The sequence below is a fragment of the Pinus tabuliformis genome, chromosome 1_1 (assembly GCF_031772625.1).
Source record: "Pinus tabuliformis cultivar Carrire ecotype Pingquan chromosome 1_1, CPIR1, whole genome shotgun sequence".
In the NCBI taxonomy this organism is placed as follows: Eukaryota; Viridiplantae; Streptophyta; class Pinopsida; order Pinales; family Pinaceae; genus Pinus; species Pinus tabuliformis.
The window spans coordinates 356,102,976-356,114,412 of NC_142297.1; the positions used below are offsets into that span (position 1 = coordinate 356,102,976).

Below are 11,437 nucleotides of genomic sequence, written 5' to 3' on the forward strand. Positions count from 1 at the left end.
AAATCTCCGCGGAAGAATCTCCTGTCGGGGAATCAGGCAAGGTTATGATAGGCGAATAATTCTTGGAAGACTTCTTCTTAATTTTAGTGTTAACCGTACCAATCAGACCATCAATGGCATGAGACCCTGAAGGAGCTGCAATGATTTGATTTTTCTTGGGAAGATCGGGGATTTTCTCATGTAACGTACCTGACTGAGTATAGACCAAGTCAAGGTACTGTGCTTGAGAAATTACTTGCTCCTCAGTAACGACTCCGGCCTTAGCTACATCTTTAGTGATCTTTGGCAACAAAGATTTTACAAACCATTCAGCCAAGATCTGATCCAGAATAAAAACCTTCACTAAACTTCATCGACGTCTCCATTCATGAATGTGATCTGAAATGTAAGTGGACGTCGATTGCTTTAATGAAGTTAGTAATTCCGTGCCATTGTCATATCTGACTGGCAACTGAAAATGAGTTAAAAACGAGGTAGCTAACTGACTAAAATTATAAAAAGTGCCTCGTGGTAACTCAATGTACCACTTGGCCGCGAGACCAATTAGAGTGCGATGGAAAAGCCTTAGACGGATTGAATCATCTGAAATGGAGTTAGACGCACACCATAGGTGATAAGTCATCACATGGTTTGACGGGTCCTCTCCTGATTTGCCTTCAAACTTAGGAATATCACTAGGAAACTTATTCGGCATTGGCGGCCAAATAATTAATGGGATCGTTCATTAGGCGCAACAAGTCAGGCAAGTCCAAAGTTGCGATAAACGATAATTGATGATTAGGGTCCCTAAAACTCTGGGTCATGAGACCAACCCCAGGAGGAGGATATCCAGGATAACTAGGAATAGGAATTGCATTTGGGATATTGTATCCTCCCGGAAAACTAGGATTAACCGGACCGTACTGGGGTTGTTGAGGTTGTTGATATGTGTACCCAGGGTACGGTTGATACTGATAGACTGGTTGCTGCACAGCAGGACCGAATTGGTACTGTCCCTGGTACGATTGATAAGTAAATTGTGGTTGACTTGTGACAACCGTATTTGAACTAGCTTGTCCTACAGGCATCTGAACCGAAGTTTGAATTGTGGATCCAGACGGAGGTAAAGATGTCTGAGGGGTAGATACAGGAACATTACAAAACGGAGCTGTCGATACTCTAGAAGTAGGTGGGGTAGATTGAACAGATGTTGCGGCAGTTGCAACAGTCGTTTGAGGTGGAGTACGAGGCGTACTAGGCCCAGGCTGAGAAACTATCGAAGGTACAGAAGTTTGAATAGTAGACTGGACAGGTTTCTGGGGTGTACTAGAAACTAAGGGTTGTCCAGCTTGAGATGACAACTGTACATTCGGTTGCAAGACCTGTTGAGTTTGCGATGGATCCCACACTAAATTCATTCCACGGTACGGACCCATAACAGGTTGAGAATATTGAGGACCATAACCGGGTTGAGGATAGGATTGATAATTCAAAGGTACATTTCCCGTTCCTTGAACATATGATTAACCAGAGGGTTGTTGGAAACCTTGGTTCGAGTACTGACCTTGGGGTTGATACCCTTGAGGCACGTACTGATACTGGGGTTGACCTTGAGGTACATATTGATACTGGGGTTGACCTTGGGGTACATATTGAGTCGGGGGTTGACCTTGAGGAACGTACTGTCCCGTAGGTATGTACTATCCTTGAGGTTTCCCCCTAGGCGCAAATTGGGTACCTTGAGGTTGCCCCCCAGGCGATAATTGATTATTTTGAGGCTGCCCCCCAGGCGGTAACTGGCCACCTTGAGGTTGAGGATTAGGAATAGTATCTGACATCATGAGAATATCTTCTACGCTCAACGGCTTAGTACCATTGCTTCCAGTTAATAACCCTTGTTTAATGGGTTGAGGAGATGCTCCTGAAAAATTACTAGAAAATGACTGATACACAGAGGGAACAAAAGGACCTCCGTACAAAAAGGATTCTGGCAATTGAGTAAACATGGACGACTGTCTTGACATATTTAAAGGAGGATAGTAACCTCTAGGTGTTGGGTGATAAGTAACACGAGGTGGTGAAAAAATTCACCCTAGGTTTTCTAAGAAATTAGTCAAAGAAAGATACCAAGCACTGCTCCTAGGTGGATTGTAAAAGATTGATTCACGCTCCCTTAGTTCAATAGCAGGTTGATTTTTAGGGATAGGGATGCCTACTTCTTCTTTCAGAGTAGCAAGTTCTTTGTTAGCTATAAGTCCAGAAGGAAGATTTTGGGTAATTGTTCTTTCTACCCTAGGTGAACCAGGACCACTAGAAGTTGAAGAAGAAAACTCTGATGTTGGAGTAGCAACAAATTCACTTTCAGGTTCGGATATTTCAGGTTCCTCACCTATATCACTAGTAGACGAAAAGCTACCAGTAACTTCGGAAACAGACACTGATTGTGGATTATAATCTGCTACTAAATCTTGAAAATTAGGATGTACCGCCAAAGAAGACTCTCCTTCTTCAGGTGACCCAACTCTACTGTCTCTAGGAGTTACGAGGGCTCTTAACCCTTCAGGCTGGCTCGGTGAAAACTCAGGAGGTTGGCCTCGAAGTCTACGGGCCTTCCTCGGTAATTCAGCCACAATTAAAAAAATTTAACTACTTCGCACGCAAACAAAGTAAAATCTCAATGAAAACCACCTAAAGCCTCTAAAGAACCAAACAAATTTGAATCACACACCTAAAGAATCTAGGAGATCAAACACACAAAAACAATAACTTTCCGTATTGAAAACACTAGTTGGTGATGAAGCCCAACATCGTAGAGTTCAATATAGAAATGGCGGTTGGGATAGTTACCCAGCAACTTTCTTAATGAATAGACTGGCACAAGTTCCTCCACTTAACAGTCTCGAGTGAAGAGAACCCCCCCAAAAATCCAAGTGACTCTAACCAACATCTGCTCCAGGTATAGTGGGATCTTCCCACCACTGTCACCTTAGGAAGAATCCTAAAGAATATGGTCACTAAGGTTACCAACCGAAACAAATATACCTGGGGGAACAGACTACGATCTGATATGCATGCAAGGGCAGAGTAGCAAGCTCAACCCCTTGAAGGCTCCTTAACATAATCCAAGTTTTACCAAAAAGTGACCCCACGCTCCTCAACAATGGTCAATCCGAGGTTTACCATTTTTAATACGTGAATATCTGGCGTCGTTCCCAATGAGGAAGGATTGATTCCCACACTGGTTCAGACACGATCTCGTGCTTCTCCTTTAAGAGGAGCTTTCCCAGAGCATAAATGCAACAATTGGATTTCATCCCTACCACAAGATATAGCTACTTGTTTGTTTTACTGTCTTGGAGAGTTAATTACTCTCCTACTCCAAGACACTAGCCTAAGCTATGTTGGTGTATCAGAGCCCTAGAAATAAAAATATTACTAGATGAATTTTAATTTAAGCGTTATTTTTATTGGTTTTTGTTTAAGTCAAGAGGTGCGGAGATGAAACTCGTGGTATGAAGACTCGACTCAAAATCACTAAAAATGCACTTAAGATGATTAAACAATCTTTTCCCTTCAATGAACTTCTAGCTAGGAAAGAGTTTGAGAATGCAAATACTTGTAAACACAAATCTTTCTTAACACACAAATTAAAACAAGAGCTTTTTGTCCTTTCCAATGCACTCAAAATGAGACAACTAGTTATTTTCACAAAAATTTCCCTTTTCTTTCAAAACACTCAACCACTACAAAAAAAAACTTTTTCCAAAAGAGATTTTTTTTATTTTTTATAAAACACTCAAAACTATGGAAACGACTAACTTTGAGATCTATAAATTATAAAAACCTATTTGAAGTCAAAGCTTACAAGATGTCTTTTTTAAGGATGTTTTACTTAGCTAGATGTAAACTAAGGACCAATTTATGCAGAATCATAAATCAGTGAAAAAACAACCAATTTTGTTTTCTTTTTTAAAAATTAAATCCAAACTTTTAAACACAAGCTTTTCGAAGTTTTGTAAAGAGAAAACACAAGGCGGATTCCTCCACAAAGGTAGATTTCACAAATGGTCAAACTCATAAGAAGGCTGGTAAAAACTAAGGTGATCTGAGGTTCCTACAGCTTCTAAGATCAGAGCTACTACAAGGCCAAAATGAAAACCAAACCCAACAAGCAAAACTTCTAGGAATTTCACCTAAAACCCTAACACCAATGAAATCAACCTAAGGAAAGCTTCTCATAGGTTATATGCAGGTCTGGGCAGGGGATAATAACTTCTAAACAAAAACTAAGCTGACTAACAGAGAAAATCTTAGGTTTTCCAAAATTTTGACAAGGTCTGCAGGCCCACAGTTAACATAGGTGTGGTACCGCTTTGTGCTAAAAGCAAAAGCGTGGATAGGTATGCACTGTGTCAAAAGCCTAGGGTGTGGTCCTCTGCCAAAGTTATGAAAAACAAAAAATAACCCTGGATCTACTAATTCTACCCAATTCCACACACAACAAGCCAAAAACAGAAACAAAAACACAGTTTCTCAGGTCAAAGTAAAAATAAGGAAAAAATAAAGTCCCCAATATGGTCGCCATTTTGTCACATGGAATGAGTCGATCTTGCGGACAAGATAGACCTTCCTAGAATCTAAAGAGACCTAGTGACAAGTAAGCCAATCCAAAACTATCTTTCTCTAAAAATGCATTTATAAACAAAGGCAAACAAGTGTTTTAGGCCTACCTTGGGTCTAATGCAAGTTTGTGGAAGCCTCGCTCCTCTGATCCAAGTGAGCTCCCTTGTTGCGAATCTGCAAACAAAAACAAGCAAACAAATTAAATAGCACCTGAAAAGCCAATATCATAAAACATATTTAACATGAAGATCAAGGAATTCATGAAACAAATGACATAAGACAATTTGTTGAGAAAAATGAATCTGATTGTATTAATTCAAATCAAAGAAGAACTTTACAACCCGTGCCTTGACGCTGTACAAGCTCCTCCCAGGGTCCAACAAGAAGTCTCCTCTACTTTGACAAGTTTCACTCTCTTCCCAATGAAGCCAAAAAGGTATGTGATCTCTCCTCTCAAGCTTAACTAGGAAGTCTCAATTCCACCAGCATTTACCCTCAAAAATGTTCAGCTTCTAACCTCCCCAGCAACTAGCCCAATGCGTTAATTTATAGTTCAATGGAGGGAAGTTACTAGGTCCTCCTTCAAAGGGATAAAGCCCTCCTTCAAAGGGATAGCTCCTCTCATCAAGGGATTAGTTCCTTCTCTTTTGGGATGCATGAACCACCTAAGAGAAACCAATCCACGTCAAAATTCCTTCTAGAATCATCTAGAATTAACCCAAAGTGAGTTTTTTAGAATAAAATTCTGCCTTTTTGACTTTCACAGGGGTCCGCACCCACTCCTTTAGGGACAGAGCGGGCAGGTCCGCAGTTTTTGTAAACAGGAAGTGCGGGATCGCAGGCAATAGTGAGAGAAAGTGCAGAACCAGAGCTTTGTTGATTTTCAATGTCTTTTTCTCATTTTCAAAGCTTGACTTGAAGAGCTGAGGTCTGAGACTTGCTTAGGAGGATAGTACAAGTGATGATAGACCCATACTGATTGCAAATAATCATGGTGATGATATTTTTGTGTAAGACTTGTTGTTCTGTCATCTTCTCTATGTTTTCTAATAGTGAGCTAAAAATTTGAATAGCTTGTTGTTCCATTATTGTCTCTGTGTTTTTTACAATGTGCTAAGCATGGGAGGAAGATCAATTCGCAGTAAGCCATAGGTGTTTGTTGGGTAAAACTATGTTCGTTTAATTCTGTTGTAGTACTTACCCAACTATTTAATTTGTCAATCCGAGGTTCGTAGACTTACGAGACACATGCAATATATATGCAGGACTGAAGTGGAACTAATCTAATATAACCTAAATTACTGAAATCAAATTACTCTAAGAATGCATTGAAACATTAACTATGAAAGCAGGAAATTTCATAAAGGAAAAGCAATATAACATGTGAAGAATTGAATGAAAAACAACATATGTGAGCTCACAAAAATAAAACTATGTCAAATTATATTACAAGAACTAAATTACAAATCATGAAAGCATAACAATAAAAGAATATGAATCAAAGTTAATCTCCATTCTCTATTATTCATTATTCATCCTCCCAATGAAGGGAGAGCATTCTCTTATATACATGAGGAAGATAACCTTTCCATAATTACATATCCAATATTCTCTCAAGCAATCTCAATTAGTTTCCCATTATTACAAGATATGATCGCACAAATCTCTCAAACATGATCCCATAAATCTCTCACATATCTTGGATAAGATATGCCAACCAAATCCTCCATGCTTTTCTCCTAATTATCTCCTTAGGAATTGGATAAGATATGTCTCCATGATTTTCTCCTTAGGATAAGATATGCCTCCATGAATTTCTCCTTAGGAATTGGATAAGATATGCCTCCATGATTTTCTCCTCAGAAAAAGGCTTGCATAATTATCTCCTTGATATGGTAGAGGAGATATTAATTCTTCACATATTTCCTACACATCACAAAACTCACATATTCTTGAGATATATATAAAAATATGTACATTTTCTAATAATTAATCATAAATTCACTTATAATACAAAAATGAATAAAATGGAAAATAAGAAGGTGAAACCCAAATGTATGTATGAAAATGATATGATAAAAGGTTAATGGGATGATGAAATGTAAGGAATAGTGAAGAAAAAGGTGGATGAAAATATGACATTTCTGAGTCCCAACATCCTCCCCAACTGAATTTGTTGCATGTCCTCATGCAACCATGCATGGGTATCTTTTAAGAACATTTGGCATCTTGAACTTTGGCTTTACATGATGATATCTTTTAATAATGAATGTTTCCAGGATATGTGAAAGACATGAGTAACAATTTACATTTTCTTATGGTTGGTTCTTATGTGACAACCATGAATACAAAGAATGTTGGTTCTTGTGTTAACAACATTCATTTCATTTTCTGTTCTCTTTTCTTCAATAATAATGTAAGCACTCACTGGAAATCATAATGTGCATAAGAAAGCCTTTTTGTAATATTAATGAAACATGCCAATATTGCGTATGAAGCAAAGTGCAACAAAGTGTCATTGGAAACTAAATGTTGGTGAATGGTAAATGAAGTGATAGTGGTGAAGAAATGGAATCATGGAAGTGAATATGTAGTGAATGTAGTTCTCCCCCCCTCAACTGAATTGGTTGCATGTCCTCATGCAACCTGACATGGCTCATGAAAGGAAATGTAGCATGGTGAGGGAATTTCCCAAAATATTCAAGTTAGCATATAAGGAATTGCATGATTAAAGATTAGAAAACAACATACCTCTACTTACCCAAGAATGATGAATTATGCAATAGGAATGTAGCTGTTGCTGCTGCTGGATCAGGAAAATGTGACTGATGTAACCGGATCCTGGGAAATGAAGGAATTTGAACTGCTGATGCTGAATCATGGAAAAGATAAATGCTGAAAGTGGAACTGTGGTACTCTCAGAGATCAGAATGCATGCTGCTGTAACTGCTGAGGGAGTCATGAAAAAGTGTATAGTATTCACCCGCTACAAACCCGATGGTACAATTCTAAACATGTGAATGAATGTGTCGATGTCGAGCATGAATAGAAATCATTGGATTACTGGCCATTGATGTATGCTGTTAACCAAAGCGAGGCAACTCACCATTGATGTCAATGAGTGCCAAGGTACCGGAGTACATCTTGCGAAGTGCGAATGGATGTGTCGAGGTCGAGCCACTTGCAAGATCTGAAGATCAAGGGACATTGATGTATTCCCATGATCGTCAGCGAGAGAACTTTCCATTAAGGCATGCAAGCCTCTAGGTAATCAAAAGGAAATCTACTCTATTTCCCAGATAAGGTGCTGATGTCGATGGGGCAATACTTGTTGAAAGGTGGGCCTTAAGGAATCCCACATCAGTCAACGCGAGTTTGTAAAAAAAGATTTGGTAGGACTATAAATGGAAAGAACTCACAGACAAGCAGTGTGGATCAAGGTAATGTAATCATGGAAAGGGAATGAGTTTTATTCAGAAGGCAAACTAGAAAGCAAAAATAAACTGAAAATGATAAAGGGATGTATGCGATTCAGAAAAATAGGTGTGCATGAAGTCGTGAAAGATAAGGAAATGGAAGATGGGCTGCAACACAAGGATGGTCTAGGCGTTTGGAAGGAAAAAGGGGGGTAATAATGACGCAAAAGGATTTTTGTGTAGTGGAAAATGTCATGATATGTGCAGTGAAGGATTAGTTCCTTCAAACGTCCAATGATGCATGTTTCATTGTGATTCAAAAAATCACTTTTGCATGAGATTATCTTCAATTCTGAGCACCATCCCTGCATAAAAATTGTCACCTTTGTGTGCCATATCCATCGATCATCCCTGTATGAAGTGACTTAAAAACAAATTAGCGCATTTTCAAGAATTTATGAAATGTCCATTTGTAAATTATTTTTTGAAGTTACACTAGTTGTGGATGAAAAGGGTGTCGTATCGTAATGCTGAGCTTTCTGCATAAGCTTCTCGTTGAACTACACAACACCAATCTTATTTATCTTGTTAGTATATGCATCCTAACTTTTGCCCATAAATTCACAAAAAAAAAAAATCCAACATACTTTGATTTCCCCCCAACTAGAAATATTGCATGTCCCCATGAAATGTACTCATTGATTGTGGAATACTTTTTCAAAATGTTTTTAGTGGTATGCAGGAAAATTGATTGAAAACATTTGAAAAGGCTATTGTATTTCTTAGGGAACAAGCAGTTAATTTATGAAAGAATGAGGGCAAGTTTATTTTTTTATTTTTTATTATTATTAATAAATAACAAATTAAAAAAAACAAAAATTATCGATTTTTTTTTTTAATAAAAAAAAAACAAAACTAATAATAAAAAAGAATAATGCAGGAGCCTCTGTTGAAAATATACACATAAAACCAGAATTTTCAGAGCAAGGAGATCGTATTTTCCAATGAAACGTAACGGAATTAGCAAGCGCCCCCAGAGAAGTCGGCGCAGGCCGTTTCTGAGAGCATTGGTAGAATATTTGACATCAGATTCATACATGTATGGCCTTTTGCTTTACCCTAACAATTATTCAAGACCTGCTGCGACAACCCAAAGATCTTCCCCACCAGGATCATTTTGGTGAACAAAAAGAACCAGTGTCGCTATCTCATCTGTTAAAGTTCACAAGTCCATAAAACCATCATCTAATTATCAATCAACTGAGACTACTGATCCTCAATATGATAGTGCTCATGAATTGAACTTTCTGGATGTTCTTATAGAATTAGCTGAGAAGTTGAAACACACAATTGATGGTGATCATGAATTGAACTTCCGGGATGTTCCTATAGAATCAACAGCTGAGAAAGTGAAACATACAATTGGGCAAGTTGTCTGTAAATCATGATGTGTGTTGTAGGTTTGATGCAGACCACCTGTGATGGTAACCCACATCAGGAGGCCTTCTGTAAGGAAAAAGATAGCCACAACAATAACTGAAAACACTACAAGAGCAGGACTTCTCTGAAGAGCATACACAGGAACTGCCTTGCCTTTGTAGGGATAAATATTGATACAACACCAAAAATCGATGATAATAACAAGAATACGATAGAAAAGCTGCCCAAGGAAATAGTAGGATCATGTGGGTAAATGCAGATGGTGATGTCTCTTTTTTTTTTTTATTATAGAGTATCCAGCAGCAGATAGAGCCATTATGCCTGGAATCCCGATACAGAAATTTGAACAGTGCCACTCCTAGTGCATTCAGAAATTTGACGAAACCTTTACGGTATGTCTGAGGGAACAAGTAGTGAGTTTAGGAATGAATGAGCGCAAAATTTTTGTTGATTTGTTTTTTTTTTTTTTTTTTAATGTTATTTATTTTTTACAGGGCGTAAATAAAAAACACGTCACCCAAATCAGAAAATGCCAGAAAAATTGTTATAAAACTATCAACAATCGACCACCCAAATTAGAAAATGCCAAATAGCATGAATGATTCACAAAAGGCACCATGTGGTCAGCTCCTTCAAACCAGCAGTTCGCGCCGGCTTCACGAAGCCAGTCGGTTCCAGTCCCTTCGGTTCCTTGGATTAAAACTCCCCATCAGTTATCATGGAGCACAGGAGCCGAGAATTGCCAAGATGTGAACTCCAATACCGAAGATTCCAATCCAAGAACCATTGTGAAAACAACGCTCGCTCTCGAGTTAGAACACGCAGCAAAACCTAGCGATGAATCTGATAACTGCATTGTTTCAGCTCTGCCGACATCCTTCAAATGGCTTCCATGTTCTCCGCCGGAGTCCGTGATATCAATGGGAAATGAAAGGATCCGAAAACCTTGAAAGTATTCTGCAGGAGATTTTCTGATAAAGTTCCATGGAAAAGTGAGAACAATATCTGAGCCATTGCGAGCATAGTGTTAGACTGCAGATCCGGCGTGCAGAAAGTCCTGGAAACCTAAATCTCAAAAGCGATGCGTGGGTGCTAGTGTTGGGCCCTGATAGGTTGGCAAGCGGAATATGGCCAAGGCTCTGGCAGAGACCGTTTATGGATCTCATGACAAGTGGATACCAGTATCAATCTCTAGGAAAAATAGTCCCAATCCTCGATGGTGGATTTGAGTGGCATCTATTAGAAAAGCCGAGGAGCTGAGGCGCCTTAGCAATGTTCATTTTGATTCCTCAACATTTGGTGTGTTCGAGGTCTGCAAATTTGTGCTCTGCTTTGAGTTAGCTGCTGCCAAACGGAAGGTTCCTTTTGATAGAAAAAAGGCCATTAAGCTCGATGGCATGTCAGAGAAGGCCTACATAAGATCCTTGAATGCGATGCACAATGCTCTCGGTGTCAGACCAAAGCTAGACATAAGAGAACTGGTAATCCAATTTGGGTGTCTTAGATTAATTGGGTCTGCCCAAAGAGCATTGTCTTTATACAAGGATAGATTTGTAGCTGCATTGCCTGAGTCTCGGCGTTCAAGTGCTGATTTTAGTCGTCCTGTATTTACTGCAGTGGAATTTTACTTGTGTGCAAGGAGGAACAAGCTAAAAGTGGACAGGACAAGATTGATTGAAAAGCGACCTGCTTGTGAAACCACATGCTTGTATAGAATGTAAGGGCACCGCCATACAAAACACAAGGTCACTACAACATTGCATAGAGGCATAGAGGCATAATGACATTCATTGCCAGTGAGAGCTTGGATGGGCTCATTGGCTGGGCTCGAATGGAATACTCAGATATTGAACCGTGCTCGGTTTATCAGCTACTCAGCTTGGATTTGTTTGATGTTTTGTATATACAATGAATGATGCAGAGTTGTTTTTGATTTTGAGTTGGTTGACTGTTTTTTTATTTATTTATTAACAATATAG

At 38.9% G+C, this 11,437-nt stretch overlaps 1 pseudogene; it reads left to right on the forward strand.

Annotated features, from left to right (window-relative positions):
- LOC149213060 (origin of replication complex subunit 6 pseudogene) overlaps positions 1–11,179 on the forward strand; it is a 101,474-nt pseudogene extending 90,295 nt beyond the window's left edge.
- The last annotated feature ends 258 nt before the right edge of the window (positions 11,180–11,437 follow it).